General features: G+C 40.5%; 1 protein-coding gene across 1 annotated transcript in view; it reads right to left on the reverse strand.

Annotated features, from left to right (window-relative positions):
- CSTPP1 (centriolar satellite-associated tubulin polyglutamylase complex regulator 1) overlaps positions 1 to 17,936 on the reverse strand; it is an 85,216-nt gene that overhangs the window by 16,534 nt on the left and 50,746 nt on the right. The gene's annotated exons all lie outside the window — the stretch shown is intronic.

A 17,936-nucleotide genomic window follows, 5' to 3' on the forward strand; every position in this document is an offset into this window, starting at 1 on the left:
AAGGCTTCTGTGGTTCAGCAGAAAGAGTCTAAAAGAGGTGACTCTTAGGGAAGCTTATAGGACCCCAAGGGAATGGAAACATAGTGATGTCAAAAAGCCCTACATGATTGTATGTTCACAATCCAAAAGGCTGTGGACTGGAGTTAAGGAGAGGACTAGCTGAACAGCAGCAATTTTGCAGTACTTCTATATACAGAAGAATGCAAAGTATGGAAGATAGAGCCAGGGGTGGAAGTAGAGCCAAGCAGTAGGCAGGGAGGGGATCCAAAGGGCACAGGCACTGGGGCTGAGGTGGCATGAGTTCTTTTGCTACAGACACATCTTAGCCTTCCTTAGGATCACATCTAACCAGCCTTGTCCCAGATGATAGTTACAACTTCTTTAAAGAACTCCTCCTCAAAGCCTGGCAGTTCAATAAAAGCAAGAGAAAGGGAAAATGCTACACCTTTGTCAGATGTTTCAAGAGGTAGGTATGCAGTATCAAAGGGACATTTCACTGCAACACCCAACCCAGTTAAATTAGTATTTTCAATGCTGACTAAAGAAATATTGCAGGAAGACTGTCACCAAAATCAAGTTATAGACTTTTCCTTTACCTACATTATTAGCCAGGGAAGCAGAAGAAAGAGAGGAGAGCGCTACTGTGTTTCTCTTCAGTTCAGGAAACCCTATAGCTGAAAAACACTGTTGTCAGGCATCCATTATAGACACTCTCTAGAGTCCTATATTTTGCACTGCTCTTGGGAGGACATTCCACCTAATGAAGCACCTTAGGTTTAGGGTCATGTTATGAAAAGGTGATTTTGCTCTGTCTGGAAAAGCCAACTCTGCCATCAGAAATCTGCTCTAATGCAAGGAAGGCCCAGCCTGTGCCGAACTACAATAGCATTGCGGAGATTTGTGCAACCTATCCTACTGTAGGGATAAACACATCGGAATCTCGCTTCTTCCAAAGCTGGAATGCTGAGCTGAATTCAATTTCTGTGGCTGCACTGAAATTACAAATGTCTGGGAGAATATGGAGGGCACTGTAAATTTTCTGTACTGTCATTTCTTACTAAAACATAAATCAGAGACTGCTCTCTATTGCAGATACTACCTTGGTCCTTCAGCAAGCGTATATATGAGATTGGGTATGGTGTGTTATGATGGTATCCAGTGGAATGGTGGGGTCTTCTACAATATTAGCTCATCAGTTCCTGGAATGTCATCAAGGAAGGTATCACCAAGTTTCATGTATAACTGCAAAAATGTATTACTGAAAAAGTCCCAGGAAAATGCGTATTTTTAACTGAATCTCCAGCTCACTATTTCTCTTTCATGATACTACATAGAAGAGAGAAAATTTTCTTCTCTGTTATTTTGTTAGATCCACAGTCATTTATAACAAGAGGTTTTGGTCCTAAGTTCTTAAGAAAACTATCAAATAGTGTAGGGTATAGGCAAATTTCATAAAATCAACTTCAACAGGCTCAGCATAGGAAGCAGGTTACAGGAAAACAGAGAAACTGGGCATAAAAAGGCTCTTGAAAGAGACACTTTCTCGTAATTGAAGCATGGACCTCTTACAACTACTCCTCAAAGCTTTCTAAATCTAGCTTTGAATAATGCTGGGCATTAAACTTCCGATCTTTGTCTAAAAAGTCTACATGTTGGTCTGAAGGAGTCACACCATTTGGAAGCTTTATGCAATACTCAATTTACATTTTTTGTTTGCTTAAATTCAAGTTTCTGTTTATGCATCCTTACACCTCTTGCTCGCCATTATCTTTTCCTTTCACTTGTTAAGAGATCATTAGAATAACCCTTTCTTCATACAGTATCTTACTGAATCTATTTAGCTGATAATTATATTTATTTAAAGATAAATCTGTTTATCTTGCCCTCTGCATCCCTCCCTACCTAGCTCAGTCATATCTGTTGCTCTGCTTTGATCTCCTTCAGATTTTCCAAGTGTGGTGCCCAGCAGTGTACAAAGCATCCGTCATGCATTCAGAACAGACAAGGCTCTAGGAGGATAGTCTGCCCACTTTCACCAGCGAAGCCCCTTTTCATTAATTCTGAATTTTTTCTCCCCCTGAAGGTGAGGGAGTTTAAGGTTTTTTTGAAGGGTGAGGTTTCCTGAGAAAGCTGCACTTTGTTCGCAGTCCCTGTCAGGTTGCTGGACAAAAGCAGCTTGAAATGGTGACTGGGCTCTGCGCAACATTAGTTTTGAGGCATAAATAGAGATCTCTCACTTGCTGGAAATAACATACTTTTAAAACTGATAATAGTTTACACTGTCTTTTTCTCCTCCCTCTTCACACCAAGTCACAGCATCATCCTTACGCCTCCACCACAAAACAAAACAACACAGGGCACAAGCAGAAGTCTGCTCAAAAAGACTTTGGGAAAGGGTGGCAGAGATCCACTGCAACCAGCGCAGCAGAGGGTGAAGTTCATTGTCAATAAAAGTGGAATTAATTACAGTTGCAGCCTTTGAGCACATGGTCTGTTTAGATGGGAACTAAACACAAAGCTGAAGCAGGGAAGTTCCTTCTCTAAAGAAGCCCTTTGCTTCTGTGCCTGGAGAAATGGCACCAAAGGAGTCACTGATGTACGCAGGCAGCCTCTTTTAGGCTGTAACACAACTCAGCCTGTAGACACCCCAGGCGCCTGACCAATAAATCATTTCAATTTCTCAGACTACAGATGAGTACCTATTACACAGGAAGGGGGATCACCACAGACCTTAGGAGGTATCTGCAGTTTGCTGCGATGACTGTTTTCCTATTCCCTACGGCAAGGTCAGTGAAGACCATGCAGAAAATTACATTTGCCCATGCACCATATTGTCTGCCAAGAGCCGCTTGGAATAAACAAGGGCAGTTTTGGTGCATGACCACATTGCTCCTTCCTGTCTCCAGGCCACAGCTGAGTAAATAGTGTTCAATGCTGCATGATGAAGAAAGAAAGAAAAGAAGGAAGGTACCAGTCAGAATGAGTGAAAACTGGAATCCACAACTGCTACTTTGGTTGCTACCACAAATTACTGTATCTCAAGTTCCACTAACAAATGAAGCAAATCACGGAGAGTTTAAATCTGACCCCACAGCACAGGGCAGTGAGCTATGCACGCTCCACCATGCTCTTGCTGTGGAACAAACTTGGTCATACCACGTGCCTAAGGATGGAGAGAGATTGCAATCTGCATGTTAACTGTGTTCATTTACAGCTGAACACAACACTCTGCTCTTGTACTTCGAAGCAGCCAATAACAAATTCCAAAGTGATTCTAAAACAGCAGTACACTAAGAAGGAGCTGGGAGGCTTAATAGAATAAGTACAAAAGTAAGTAGAAATAAGTACAGAAAAGTGGCATGGCTAGAGTTGCACAGAGCAGCTCATTCACCATTCACCCATAAATTTTTACTATACTGTTCTTCAAACTCCTGTCCAGCCTGCACTGCTGCTGCTGCTGCCATGCCACTAGCAAAATCCTGACTCTTCCCTACAGATCTCGCTGTCTCGAGTAGTTTATTTTCAGTGCCTGAGGCAGACTCTTACTCACGTTTCAGAGACATAGTGGAGAAGGAAGTTTGTCCATGCGGTACAGTCTTAGAAAACAAACACCACTTTCTGGATAAAAATGGCCTACCTTCAAGAAACACAAAGGCAAGTGCTTCCTATTTCCCTGACTTTTAAAACGTGTATTGTTTTTACCAGCTTTGTTTCTGTTTGGTACGTGGCTGACAGATAGCACCTGACCCAAAGTGATGCAAACTCCAGGAACGCTAAGTGATGCCTTTATGTTATTGTCAGTGTAGTGAGGTGAAGACACACCTGAGCTATCTTTAAACTAGTTATCTTTCATACCGACAGCAGCCTAGCCACAGAAGCCTGGAGCTCAGTGAAGGTGTAAAATCTACTCAGGAGGCCAATAAATATTTAGGACTTAGCCTGAATTGTAGACATTGCTGCTGTATCTAGGCTGCTTTTGGCACAAGAAGTAGCTATCTACAATGCTGTCACAACACTGAGACAGCTATAAATATGCCCAAAGCAGTAGGAGAATATTTACTGCAGATGGTGTATGAAATCTGCCCCAAAAAGTCACATTAGTAGCTTCCCAGAAACACAAGGATTGCTTTGATGAATATACATCAGAGTTCCCTCTTCCCATCACCATTTATGTAGAACCACTATCCAAGCAGGCTGGAGCCCTGGGCAATGTAGCCTTCCCCTTTGGATTATGGTAGGACACACACTTTCCACAGGTTGCTTTTCTACCGCAGTCATGAAGTCATTCAAGAGCCATAAAGTCATAAAGCTGTAAATCAGTCTCCTGGAAATATAACAGAGAACAGCCTAAGAAATAATACTTTTTAAGTGTTGGGAAAGTCTTTCCTGGCCTTTAGTTTTTTGAGGTTTCTGGTATAAGTAAGTATCACATCCTTAGGATTCTCTATATCTGTGCCAGCTTGTGATCTTGTAGAAAAGAACAAAACCAAACCAAAGCCCCTAAAAATCAAAGTCTATATGTTCTTGTGCTGTCTGTAGGAGCTTCGATTTTACAAAAAACTGAATATAAACATGAGTATTGGTAACACTGCAACCTCACAACTCGCACCTGGCTAATAGTCTATGTCCTGCACATGCCTTGTTCACAAGATACCTAGAGCCCAACTTCTTCCATCTACCTAGCGCTAATAACAAACAGAAAACCAAGAATTCTAGGAAAATTAATGCATGCATAGGACCTAAACAGTGATACACAGCTGTGTAAAAAATGCACGTCTTACTCATAACGCTTTCTGCTAAGAAAAATTAAAATAATAATTCTTACTTTTCAATTAATCTTTTATAGAATTTTGCATTGAGATTCTATGACCTATCATTAAAAAGATCTGTTCCTGGTACTTGAGAGAATCATTGTTTAAATAAGAATTTGAAAAAAAATAAAAACATTCAAGGGCTGTTTCTTTGACTAAATTGCTTTTGCAACTGACAAGAAGAGATATAAGATAAACAGAAACAAGAGCCAGAATGTGCATTTGTCTAATTTTTAAAATGGATTTTCCTTATTTTTCAAACAAACAAAAACCAAAACAGCAGGTCACATAATTACCGCCACAAATTTGAGAAGGAAGGTTAAATAAAGGTAAACTAAGCAATAAGGAATAAACACTCGCACACTTTCCCCTGAAGTTGTATAAGCATGTTCACGTAAGATGTGTACAGCAGGACTCATTCTGCTCTTGAAGTGCACATAGAGCTCCCACGGTCGTTAGAAAACAGTCCTAAGAATGGAGGGAAATCAAAAGAAAACTGAGACACACCACTTGTTACTTTTAAGTGACAGGAAAATGCACTAGAAGCCAAAGATTTCGGCCAGGTTACCTGAAAACCAACTTCATTTTTTAAAGGAAGATTTTCTAATGAACAGCTTAAAGAGCGTAATGGTCAAATCTGTTTCATGGCTCAAGATAAGAATCTGTGCTTTACATGGAGTCTTGGACATAAGTGGCTTTAAAAGACTATGTGGCTTTGTACCAACGGCTGGCTCTATCCCATTAGATACTAACAAAAAAATGATTTTTTTTCTTAGTTTTAGTAAGTGGATGTTTTACCTCTGCCTTCCTGACGGTGAAATTCAACCAGCAGCTAAGCCAATCTAAAACTTTACTCCTGCTGAAAGGGGCAGGTCTCACTCCTCGCTCTCCCTTCTTTCCTGTCCCCTCACTTGCTGCTGGCCGCATGGTTCTGAACCACCCCTTGTCCCAGCTCTGGCACTCATAGGCCCCTGCTGAGAAAATTCAACTTTTTCCCTGGGCTAGCGAATTGCACTCACTCTTAGAAATACCTGATGAAGCTCAGGCAAAGCAAGCTGTGGAAGAGCACAGCCGGGTGTAGGGAAGAGAGAAGGTGGAGAAGGAGAGCTGAACCTCCCCTCCTCAGCAGGGATAAACTGTTAAATAGGTTCAGGTAATTCCCTGCTTAAGATGTTTTAATTCTTAAAGTCCAGGATGTATGCAAGGCATTGTCATAGGATTAATGATCCTACTAATTAAAAGCAGGTTCAGCTTTACTGCGTGTACTTGCACCACACCTGCTAAGACAGTTTGTGAACACTCTATTATTAGACACACTTTTTTTAAGACAAAACTTTTTTAAAAAGTTTTTTTAAGACAGAACTTTTGGCATCCTTACTATCTCCAAGCAGGCAGAGAGTTCAGGTTATCCACAAACCCCATCTACTCTTTCCACTGATACAATTTAGGTCCTCCCAGAAGGGATCCCCAGGCATCCTCAGGAAAGGACCCCAGAAGACCTCGTGGCTGACATGAGACAGCAAGAGCAGATGGGGTAACTGAAGAACGCACAGAGCTGCCAGTTTGGCTCGGGAGGGCGGGGGGGTGGGTGTCTTCCAGGAGCGTACCTGCAGCACTGGCAGCACCCTGGATTGCCTCTCTGGACCTATGAGAGTACTAGCAAAATCCTGCCAGATGTAAGGGCGCTGCTGCAGGCACCCAGTTCTTCACAAACAAGATTTTTTTACGCTCTACAAAAGGAGCACGGCTGCAAACAGCAGAGTTAGGTGACTCCTGTTGACAACAGGTAAAAAGACCCAGCTTATAATATGAAAAAGAGTGTCAGAGAGACAGTGAGATTTGCCTGGAACAACCTGTGTCAGACTCAGGACAAATACAGCGGAGAGCTAAGCAGACTGACCTAGAGAGATTTGTTGCGTGAGTGCTGCCGGAGAGAGCGGTTCGAGGGGATTAGCACTGCGGTGAGGTCGAAAGCCGGTTTTGAGGCACTTGGGTAAGAAGGAAAAGATTCAGCTGTAGCTGATGTGAAGAATGAAGAAGAGAGAATCTGGACAGTTCAAATGAACTTTAAAGTGGGCCTAATATGGGCGAGCTTCCAGTAGCACCGTATTTTGAATGAGCTACAGGGGTTTTTTAAAGAGTAAAATCCTTTAGGTGGTGATTGTTTTTCTGCTCTTTGATCTTGAGTCCTTTTATCAATAAACCACTTCCCAGATTAACACAAACAAAAAAATGAATTTATACAGAACTGCTCCAATTCTATCTCCAAAATCCAGAATCTTGCTGTTCATACAAACTCTAATCATCCTCTAGTCCCTTTCAGATTCCCCATAATTACCCTTCAGCATCAAACATTTCATGTGGCAGCATTACTTCAGCTTTGAGTGAAATGTTACTCGGGGGAGGACGAGCTGTGCCAAAGGTACAGTCCAAGGCTATCATCTGGCGTGCTTATGTGGCTAGCATGGCACATCCACAAACTGAAAAATTTGAACTTTCATTAGAAACATAAAAAAAGTTCTCAGCTCTCATGGTTGTAAAGAAAATATTCCAATAGCGGAAGAGTTTAACTGACGCAGCGTGGTATTCCTGAATCCACAGACAGCCTGAAACATTACTCAAGTTTGGACTTTCCACCTACTCTGGGAACCTGAACACTACGCCTAATGCAACACTGAAGACATTGTTAACTCTTCAGTTTCTTGCTTTAACTGTAGGATGGGACTTTGAATGAAGTTGGAGCTTAAAGAATTCAGAGTTCCCAAAGTGCAAGAACAGCAAACACTAAGAAAGGAGAAGCTGCCACAACTTCTGTCAATATTTCCAGAAGTAGAAAAAAGAAAACAGAAGATGACAAACAAAAGAGACTGGTTCAAGTTTTCCAGTACATTATTGACTACAGCAATCAAATAGTGGCTTAAACTACTGGCTTAAACTTTATTTACTACATGGACACCTCATTTTCTCCAAGCTGCTTTCTTTAACATTTGCAAAGATAATTCTGTGCATATTCAGAAGCATATACAATCCTAAAACTATGCTCCGCTCATTGAGTATGATCCAAAAGGACATTTAGCCTTCTCCAAAGGACATAGGCTTGAAGCAAACAAAGAGGCTAGTTTTGTGGACTACAATATGAAAATGTATGACTTCCCCTCATGTTTCAGAGGCATTAAAAAGCCAAGTAAGAAATGTTAAGAATGTCCTAACATCTGAAGTTAAGTGTGATTATAAATATGCTGTATATTCTTGGGTGACTGTAAGCCTGTGGAACAGCAGAGATCACCCCTGGTAAACCTTGGTCTGTAGGTAGCTACATGAGAAATGACATCAGATAACAAAAGGCACTTTAATTTACCAAATACAGGCATAGCAAAACCAAACCAAACCAACACAAGGCTGACTCTTAAGACAGATAAACTAGAAAACTAGAAGTAAGGTACAGTTTTAGAGTGGGAGTAATTTATAACTGAAATGCTGTGATGTTTGACATTCATTGTATATGTCAACCATGAAACCGTGTTTTCCTTTCACTGTAATGTCAATAAAGATGTAACTAGCAGATCTTCCAAGCAATAGGTGAACTAATAGGTTTAGACTGCTTCTATCTTGTTCAACAATTGATTTTTCCCCACTTTGAGGAGTTCGCAGTCAGTCATTGAGAAAATAATCAATCCAATGCCAGAGCTAATTGGTCTTGTAAACAATAAGGAGCAAACATTCCTGTTGGAGTTCTGGCCATCTGGGGGGCAGACTGCTCAACCACTTGAAACGGGACCCACAGCAATCTCAAGAGTGAAGTACAGGAATGCCAGCAACACTTCACTGGAGGGGACCATCAGCATTTCCCCAAGCTCTCAAACAGCAGCAGCAACCTTTAGACAAGATGTGGATCAGCCTCTATTCAAGAAAACAAGTTGTCATTAAGCTTAAGATCTTCAAAACAACTGAAGAATTCATAGCTACACATCACGAGATGGGCAGAGTAAATGGGCAGGTGGTACACAGCTGCATCTCATGCAACACAGGACCTTACAGATATGTACGAGGTCTAGTGACAGTAAGGGGACTGTGGCCAGGGAGAGGCACGCAGTCTTCAGGTACTGTTAGGTCTTTCCTTTCTGTTTTGGGAGCCCCAGGAAATACAGTTAACTGGCAGACAGCTCATCTGTGTCACACACGCAGGGTCAGGGAGCAGAAGCAAGCTATGACATTGGCTCAAAAAGAGAAGGAGGTAGAGGTTAAGAAGGACATACAATGAACTATGGAAATGCTGCAGATTGCTGTAGCAATCAAAGATCAAAGATCTCCTTGCCGTCCAGTTTCTTCCTTGCCCAACCTTTCCAAGAAACACCAATGAAAGGTTCCAGTAGAATCATGTATTTTCAAATACCTTGAATCTCCCAGGTGCTTCAGACTTCAACTTGGCATGTAAAAGCATGAAGTGCAATGATCAACAATTTTCTCAGAACCACGAATGAAACAAATGTTTTGGACTCTCCTCTTTCAATGGGTGGTTTGGAAAAGGTTTTCAAGGAACAGTGCTGGTGCTACAAACACCTCATGGAATAGAGACAAAACATTTCAACATAATCTAGATCACAATTAAGGATGGCCTTGTGTGTCTCCCCCTGCTCCACACAGACTCTTCAATAATCCACTGCAAAGTTTTGAACTGTTAACTGCACCTTCACCAACAGCTGTCATCACAGCAGGCACTCTGATGCTGCTTCTCTGAAACTTGTCCACCATGAGCCCAATCATGAAAGAGACAAGTTCAGTCTTGCGAAGAACGGAGAATCCCACATGCCACCAAGAGCAACTCCAATATGCAATTACGCAAAGCAGTCAACTCACTGTGGTTGAAACTCCAGAAGCTGGTTGGGATCCACAAAGCAGTGAATGGTCTAGCACATCTTTCTCTGTGCACTTGTGTTCATCTGGAACAATTTGACTACCTGACTTAAACATGAATCTTCTAAGAACTGAAAGCCATTCATAGTCTTGGCCATTCTTGGACTTTACTGCACGGCAGATTTATACATATGTTTATATACAGGCTACATAGTATAATCCCAAGCACCCAGACTGCTGGCTAGTTTTCTCTGATTTTCTTCTACAAATTATAATGCTGAGAAAAACAGTCCAAAAAAGAAAGGATGTTGCTCTTAGGAGCCTCTGAGTCAACAGTTAAAGCCTCTATTCATAAAAGTATGTATTGCAGTATCTGGACCCATGCTTGGGCAGTGTGGTTCAGTTATGTAAAATGCTCTCAAACACACTGATACTGAGACTCTTTAATGAGTGTAAAAACTTAGGAAGAAAACGAACCTCAAACCAATAAGAAAACTGGCTGGAGGAAGGTAATCTGGTTAATTACAAGACTGAAGAAGTCATCATTAGTTATTTAGAAGGAAATGCAGTGGAGCATGTAAGCTCCACAGAGAATGTTTGGAGCCCATTACAATATCAATGAGCTAGATTAATGATTATAAATGACCACCACTACAGAACTGGTCTGAATGCAGAACAGCATGAATGCACTAACAGAAATCTGAAACAAGGCACCCTACTACCCCTTTTAAGGGTATGCTTTTGGCTAAGGTTCTGTAATGTCTCTTGATTTTAACTCCTACAATACCCTAGTGAGCTGTGTGTCCTAAAAAACGTAATGATTTTTAAAAAGATTGGGAAGAAGAGAGAGAAGGAAATAAGTTAGTTTTCTCTATTTCACATAAAGAATTACACATTTTATAAGAATATAACCCAGATATTAATTTCTAAAATATGAAAAAAAGCCTTTTTTTTTTTTCTACATTCCTTCAGCTTCAGCCCTGCAAGTCCTAAACTCTTCAGATGACCATTAATCCTGAAAGTTTCTCATTGACATCGTGCATCTTTGTCAAAGTTTAACTTAAATGTCACGTATTTTACAATAATACACTTCCATGGACCATCTACCACCAACCACAAAGTTAAGAGCATTTTGCTGGAGGGAAATTCAAGTAAATGCCCTAAATCTTCCAGCATTATGCCCCAACATGGGTAGTATGCATATATTATGGTAACCAAGGAAGTGTAAAAAACTAGACAAAAGAGCAACTCCTGTTGCAGAAACAAAAAGGACACTTCCTTGTTGCTGCTGCACAGGGCTTTCTAGAGGGGGAAAAAAAATCCATCTACTGGAGGACAAATGTAGAGATGAATCCATACTGTAATCCTGGCTTGTAGAAACTGAAAATAAATAGAGTTCAGCTGTTTAATCTTTTTTCAGCCTCATAACGAGGTCATGCTCTCCAGGATCTTTGCAAGGGTCTTTATGGCAAAAGCAATAAAAAGGAATATCTCTTAACTGATTAGTGGTGGGATGATAGCTTGGTAGAGTGAGCAAATCATTCTGACCAAATATGACACATGAGTGATTTCTCCTAAAGGAAGCATGATCCGTATTTTGCGGAAGCTCCTGGATGGATTGCAGCTGTGTTGTAGGCTACTGAGAAGCCAATGCAATCAAGAAACAAAACACAACCTCTGAAAGACATAGGACTATCCTTCTTTGGAATAAAAGATGGCAGGAGTCCTAAAACCCCAAATACCATTACTGCCGACTAACCCATTTAATGACAACGCTGAGATGGGCCATCCAGAGTGAATAACACTGTATTAACCTCTACCAGCAGCTGGGGCCTCAGCTACATTGTTCTAACACAACTGTATGCTTTGTGGTTTCACTTACATTTTTTTGTCTCCTATGCAACAATATCCTGACTGTTCAGCAAAAAAAACCCATCATGGAAACGCAAGTATGATAAACCCTCAGAGTGGGAGTCAAGATGAAAGCTGCTCTTTAAGCATCTCCAGCTATTGAAGGCTTACAAAACACATGTTCCTTTTATTTGCTGCAACATTTGCCCTTCTTTTCCCATTCGATGTTGAGACTTATGGAGCAAGTCTGAAAATCAGATGGTGCAAATCATACAGCAATATAGCTTTAAGAAGTACTTAAATGTAACGTATTTCAGCATATGTTCTTGACTCAAAGGAAATGTGCTGGATCTTTCAACGCAGAGCTTAAAAGCTGAGGTCCTATTTGCTCCATGCAATTATAATACTGCTACCCTGTTGGGAAAAAAATTGCTTCCTGGTGTTTCTGGCAAAAGAACTGTATCTAAACTCATTATATCAGATGTAGCTGCATTTTAGTAGTACTCCAGGCAAAGTGGATGGTAAAAAAGGGATGCTATATAAATGTATTAATTCATATTCCTCTCACTTTCATGCCACGTTTAAAGGTAACATCCATCCTTCCAGTTGTCTTTCACATGAGTTATCTCCTGTCTGGATCTGTTTCAGGCTTTGCTGTTCCAAGTCCCCACCTACATGCAGTACTACAGCTCTGAAACTAGTAGTGCTAGATCATAAGAGATTCGAGATTAAATAAAAAAAAATTAACATATAGGGGATCCCAAAGGAAAGCAGAAAATATTCCATCTTCAAAAAAAGCTCCGAGATGTTCAGCAGACAAATACAAATTACAAGAAACAGCTTCTCAGTTATTATAGAAATAAAGTGACTCTCTGGACCTGAAAACCTGGGTCCACATGCCAAAACAAGATTTTACTTACCAGCTCCTTGAATTGGAAACTCTGACAGGAATAACAGGGGTTTTGAGGATCCATGCTGGTGGGCAACAAACCATGCTGAAGTTCAAGGTTTCTAAATTATCTCCACTAAATGGGGTATGTTTGGAAAGCCACTTTACATGACATGTTTATCAAGGGAAAAAACAAATCTTCTCACTATTTACTTTTGCTCTTTCCTTTTGGGAGGATGTTTTCTAGGGTTTGGTAAGGAAAAGATGAGAGCTGCAAAGGGAAATAGACTGAGCGTCTTTATGTGTGCATCTCATTTTCACTTGCAGCTTTGTATACACAGCTGTGACCAGAACAGACTTTTGCTGAATGAAGGACACACAGTTCTGCACCCACTGCCACAGTACAAGGAAGATCATCATTACTCGCTTTGCAGTTAACATTTGAAACAACAAATCAGTGAATTATTTGGGAATTTAATGAGCTTTTTTTCTGATCTTGCTTTTTTGAACTGCTGTATCACTCAAAGACTTTACACAAATAGTGTAGATTTGAAAGCTCTCCAGCGCTAAACAGATCAGATTCTAGTTTCAACGCCTGAGTAAAAATGTTAACTATTCTCGATATTAAAAAGAAGCACCAAAAATACTTTCTGTTATACCTATTAGGAAAAAAAAGAAAATAATACAACTACTAGAATTCCCTTGTATAGCAGGAATATGTGGAGATACAGGAGTGGAGTTTGTGGCTACAATAATGTGCCTTCAGATACGACACAGGAATAGGGTCAGAACAGTTTTGACTAGATAACTTACGATCTGTAAACCAAGTATAATTTATTATTCATCTTTCCAGTATTTTAATTTTTGTAAGTGTGAATACTTCTGGTCGGCAACATGAAAAGGATTAATATTTAGTGATAATATCAGCAAATGGCCACATCTGACTCAATAATGTCCAAAAGGTATAAGGAAAAAAAAATATCAGTGAATGAAGGGGTAAAATTTAAGCAGGTGAAATAGTATCTAGAATTATTAAGCAGAAACATAAAAAATACTTATAATTTTCTGCAAAAAGTGTCAATGTTCAGTGGAGTCACAGATTTGTCACTCATCAAAGCACTAGCTGCACATAGGAAGTCTGGGATTCAATCACAATTCCTCCCCTGCTTGGGAATATAGGAGAAGAATACAGTGCTGTAATTATTCATGTTTGAGGCACTTTATAGCAGGTTAAAAGTTGATACATAACATTATAAATGGAGATCTATAATCCTTTTACAAACTTGGCTATCATGGCCTGCATAGGAATAGAAAACACGGCATAAATGAACCATCCAGAAAACTGAATAGTTACAAAAAGACCAGACAAAGACTACACTATCCCTGAAAATCTTGGACAGCAGTAACAAGACATGAGTACGTTTGCATGTTTCAGGCAGAAACGATACCACTGCTCTCCTATGCAGAGACTGAGAACAAACCAAAAAATAAAACCTGGAAAAACCAAAGCACCAGCACACTCATTTCCCCAAGAGGTGTTAAGATCCACTGGAGAAAGAGGATGGTTACTTGTCAAGGAAAGCTCAGTGATCTGTGATACAGAGGCAAACTAGCACAGAGGAGTGAAATATGGAAGTGGCTGGAGGAACTCCGCATGATCCTCAGGTGGAAGATGACAGTATGTCTTATAAACAAGCCTACAGAAAAGGTTTTCTTTAAACCCTTTCCTCCAGGGAGACTGAGAACCTAGCCCTGGTAACTCAGAGAGGATGGAAGTGCAGGAACTAGGTTTCAGACAGACCAACAAGAGGGTTCTAATTCAGACAAAGGGACTGCAAAATCAGGAACCCAGCATGCAATGAGAAAAATCATAATTATTCCATCCTGCATCAGGTCTGAGACTGAAGAAGAATAATATTTACTATTACACAAGGCAAGTTCAGCAGTCTGCCCAGTTTGGTAACTGTGGCACTGCTTACTCCCCACTGTACACCTGGAGATGCTGGTGTGTGGCACACAACAGAGGTCTTCCCATTTCTTAAGATGATGAATTGCAGTGCTGAGTGTGCAATTTTGCCTTTCTTGTCCTGAAGCTGAAGTAGAACCTATAAGGTAAAACAACTTACTTCCTCTTATTTACATAAGACAGGCACAATCTTGTCCTCTTCTCTTAAATTACACCCTCCAGACTTTTCACTTTCCAAGCAGAAAGCCTTGGGTCAAGAGAGACTCTTCTGTCACAGAATGCCAAGGGAATTAGAGTACCTAATGTAATAATCAAGACCCAGAGATATGCTATTGCCCATTCAGTACAGAACATCCACAGGACAGTCATGCACTTAGTCACTACCCAACACTAGCTAGATCCTTCAGTTATGGGTCCGGTCTCAAAATAATGTTGAGTATTTTCCTCATTAATCTGGCTGGGTAGATTATCGCTGAAAGCCTAATTGTGCATTATTACTAACTGAATGGATGAGAAACAAATGAACAGAATCCCCAATTAAGAGATCTGAGAGCACTGTGAAACAGACAGTCACTAGTGTTCTAAACAAAACCTCTTTTTATTAAACTGGTTAATATTTAAATCTTTAAAATATAAGGACATATATGTTTCTGTTTCTAGGGTTTTCCTTGCCTGTTCCAAGACAGATCATCCTGTGAAACTGGAGCCCAACATCAGCTGTACAGAAGGAAGGTGTTTAAGCGACAGTACATGATACTGCATTTAACAGTGTTCCTGTGCCAGTTTGCATAATGAGTGGGGGATGAAAAGCAGTCATTTTTCTTCATGTACAGCTCAGTGAGGACAGTTCCAAGCCTGCCACACAAAACTTCTTTAATAATGCAATCCAGTGCCTTTGATTTGAGGAACACGCAAAAGAATAAACAACCTATTAATCTAAATTTTCTCGTTTGCCTGAAAGTACAAAGTGGCAATGAACAAACCTCTTGGCTACATTAAGTGTACTGAAATGCAAAACTGCTTCTTTTCTCACCCTACAGTTACTCAGGAAAAAGGAGGGGGAAGAACAGGGAAGGGAGAGAACAGGCAAGGGAAGCAGAAATGGTTTTAATATAAATAGTTCAGTCAAAAAACATGGGGCACAATGAATTCTGAAAAAGGCTTTCAAGTATGGCCACACAAAGGTACTTTAATACAAGTGGATGCGCTCAGAAGATGAGTGCAAGAGATAGCATTACCTAGTAAAGAGCAAGGATCCTCAGGCTAACCTGCTCTCAGTTGAGCTGGTACTGTCAAGGCGAAGGAACCGCTGGTAGTAGCTTGATGAATGTTTTCAGTGGTTTTGTTTGTTTTGGGAAGCTTCAATACAAAATACAGGCGAACACCTTGATGAATGTTAGTCTCCTGACTGTCTGCAGTGGTGTGCTTTGCTCTGTTATTCTAATGTACTTGCAGCCAGCAGAGGTGCTTTCATTATCCTTCCACAAATTTTTACATCTGAAACAATTATCCTAGAAGCACTGTCAGTCTGACTCAGACTGAGTCTGCTGTGCCCGAGCACCACGCTAGAAAGTTTTGGCAAACGTTCTTGGTTCCCCTGCAGCCTTTTTCACAGCTTGAGAAGGGCAGAGAGATAGTAAAGTTGCTTGTCAAAGCAGCTTCACTACATCTATGGTTTGAGTAAAACAGGTAGAGTTTCAGTCAAACATGCATAGCAAATTCTAATGTACATCAGAAAGTTAGGAAAAAGAAAAAAAGCTGCTTCATTGGCTAAGCGGGCTTTTGCAAAAAGTGGAAAAAGTATTCTGACAACTTTGGGATAAGCATAAGAACCATAAACTGAGAAAAGGGTGGGACCTATACCCCAGAGGAATTAATATCTGTGGGTTAGGCATCCACAATACTTTTTGTATTGAAAGTTCAGGAAGAAGCTCAAAATACCTGCAACCACAGTATTTTCAGTAAAATGTTATTTGAGCCAATATGCTAGTCATCTTTCTGCTTTGGCTCCCACTCTTCAGCACGCAGTTAAAGCCAGACAAGACAATTTTAGCAAGCTGTTGATAGCTTACACTTACGGCTGTAACCAAGAGATCTGAAGTTATATATAAATTGTTTTCTAAGGATGAGAAGTTTTATGGTGCTAAGACCAAGTGTGGCCTGCTAGGCCCTTTATATCACCACCAAGCAAAGTTGTAATACAAACCTAGATTTTATGCTGGGTCATCTACCGAGAAGGGCAATCCTATTCTCCTCCCTACCTCTCATTCCCATCTTCACGCCAGCACAGCTGCCTGTACAGCCCCACTGTGAATGGGACAAGAAACTGATTAAACTGAAAAGTAACTTCATTTTTCCAGGTAATTTTTTGTTTGGGTCAGCTCTGTGCTGTCTTCATTACACAGCTAACTGCACCCCACAAAGAAAGGGAAGAAAACTAGGAGCAGCGAGGAAGCCAAGGACTACTCCTTCCCTCAGCAGTACCAACCCAGAAGTCCTTATCTAGCTTAAGGCTCCACTGCCTTCCTTGGGAAGAAGCAGTTTCCTTGCAAGCCACCTTGTAGAACAGCTAGCCACAGGACTTCCAGTAAAGCTCTCTTTTTTTTTTTCTCCTGTGTCTGAAAGCAACGCGTCACCTTCCTCAGAATGTAATCCACAAAATGTCCCTAACTCCACAGCAAACAGGGCAGTGACAGGCAGTATCTCACAATTGATAGCACTTGAATTAGAAAAATCAAATGAAATCCATAATATTCCTGTTTTGTGGGTTTTTTTAAATAATAAAGTCAACACTAGTGAAAAAGCAGGAAACTAATCTCTTGGAGAGTAAGTTTAACTATCTCCTGCATCATGCAATTCTAAATCATTAAGGAAATTGCTTATGGTTATTAAAGCTAGAGAATTAAAAGGATAAATCATTCTGAATTTATCTACTGAAGAATCTCTTACAAGAGTAAAATCTTGAGCTAAACTTAGTGAGCAAGTGCCAGGTGCCTCCAATTATATCCTCCAGTAGCCACCATACGAAGAATTTTAGGGTCATCTTAATTAAGGACAAATGAATCTTTAACCAGTCACTTTAGTACTTAGCAATGGTGTACAATCCTCTGTTTTGTAACATTCAGAGGCTGCATTTTAAATGCTTTTATTAAATAAGATAGGAACATCCCTTGCTCTGGGCAAGAGAGTCATTAGATGCAGCTAGTTCCACCCTGTCTCTCTTACGCGTTTGTATTTGACTTGGAAAGGTGCATCTCCTTCAAAAATAACATGCCTGCCTTAAGGTTTTCCAACCAAGTCAATTTTCTTTCCTAGTAATGGGAGTACCTACCCTTTTGAAGTTTTTTTTGGTGGTTCAGGGGGGGGGTTTGGTGGTTTTTTTTAAGAATTACTCATGATTATCAAGTGGTTGAAAGTGTAATCATTAATTTTACAATTACCAGAGTAGACTTCTCTGCAGCAAGCAGGTTAATAGCTGAAGAGTTCAAAATCCTGAAAATCCACCCACACTTGGACCGACGTGCCAACATAAGGCATATTTTGCCTTTGCTGTCAGTTTCTATTG

The sequence above is a fragment of the Falco cherrug genome, chromosome 7 (genome assembly GCF_023634085.1).
Source record: "Falco cherrug isolate bFalChe1 chromosome 7, bFalChe1.pri, whole genome shotgun sequence".
Classification (NCBI taxonomy): Eukaryota; Metazoa; Chordata; class Aves; order Falconiformes; family Falconidae; genus Falco; species Falco cherrug.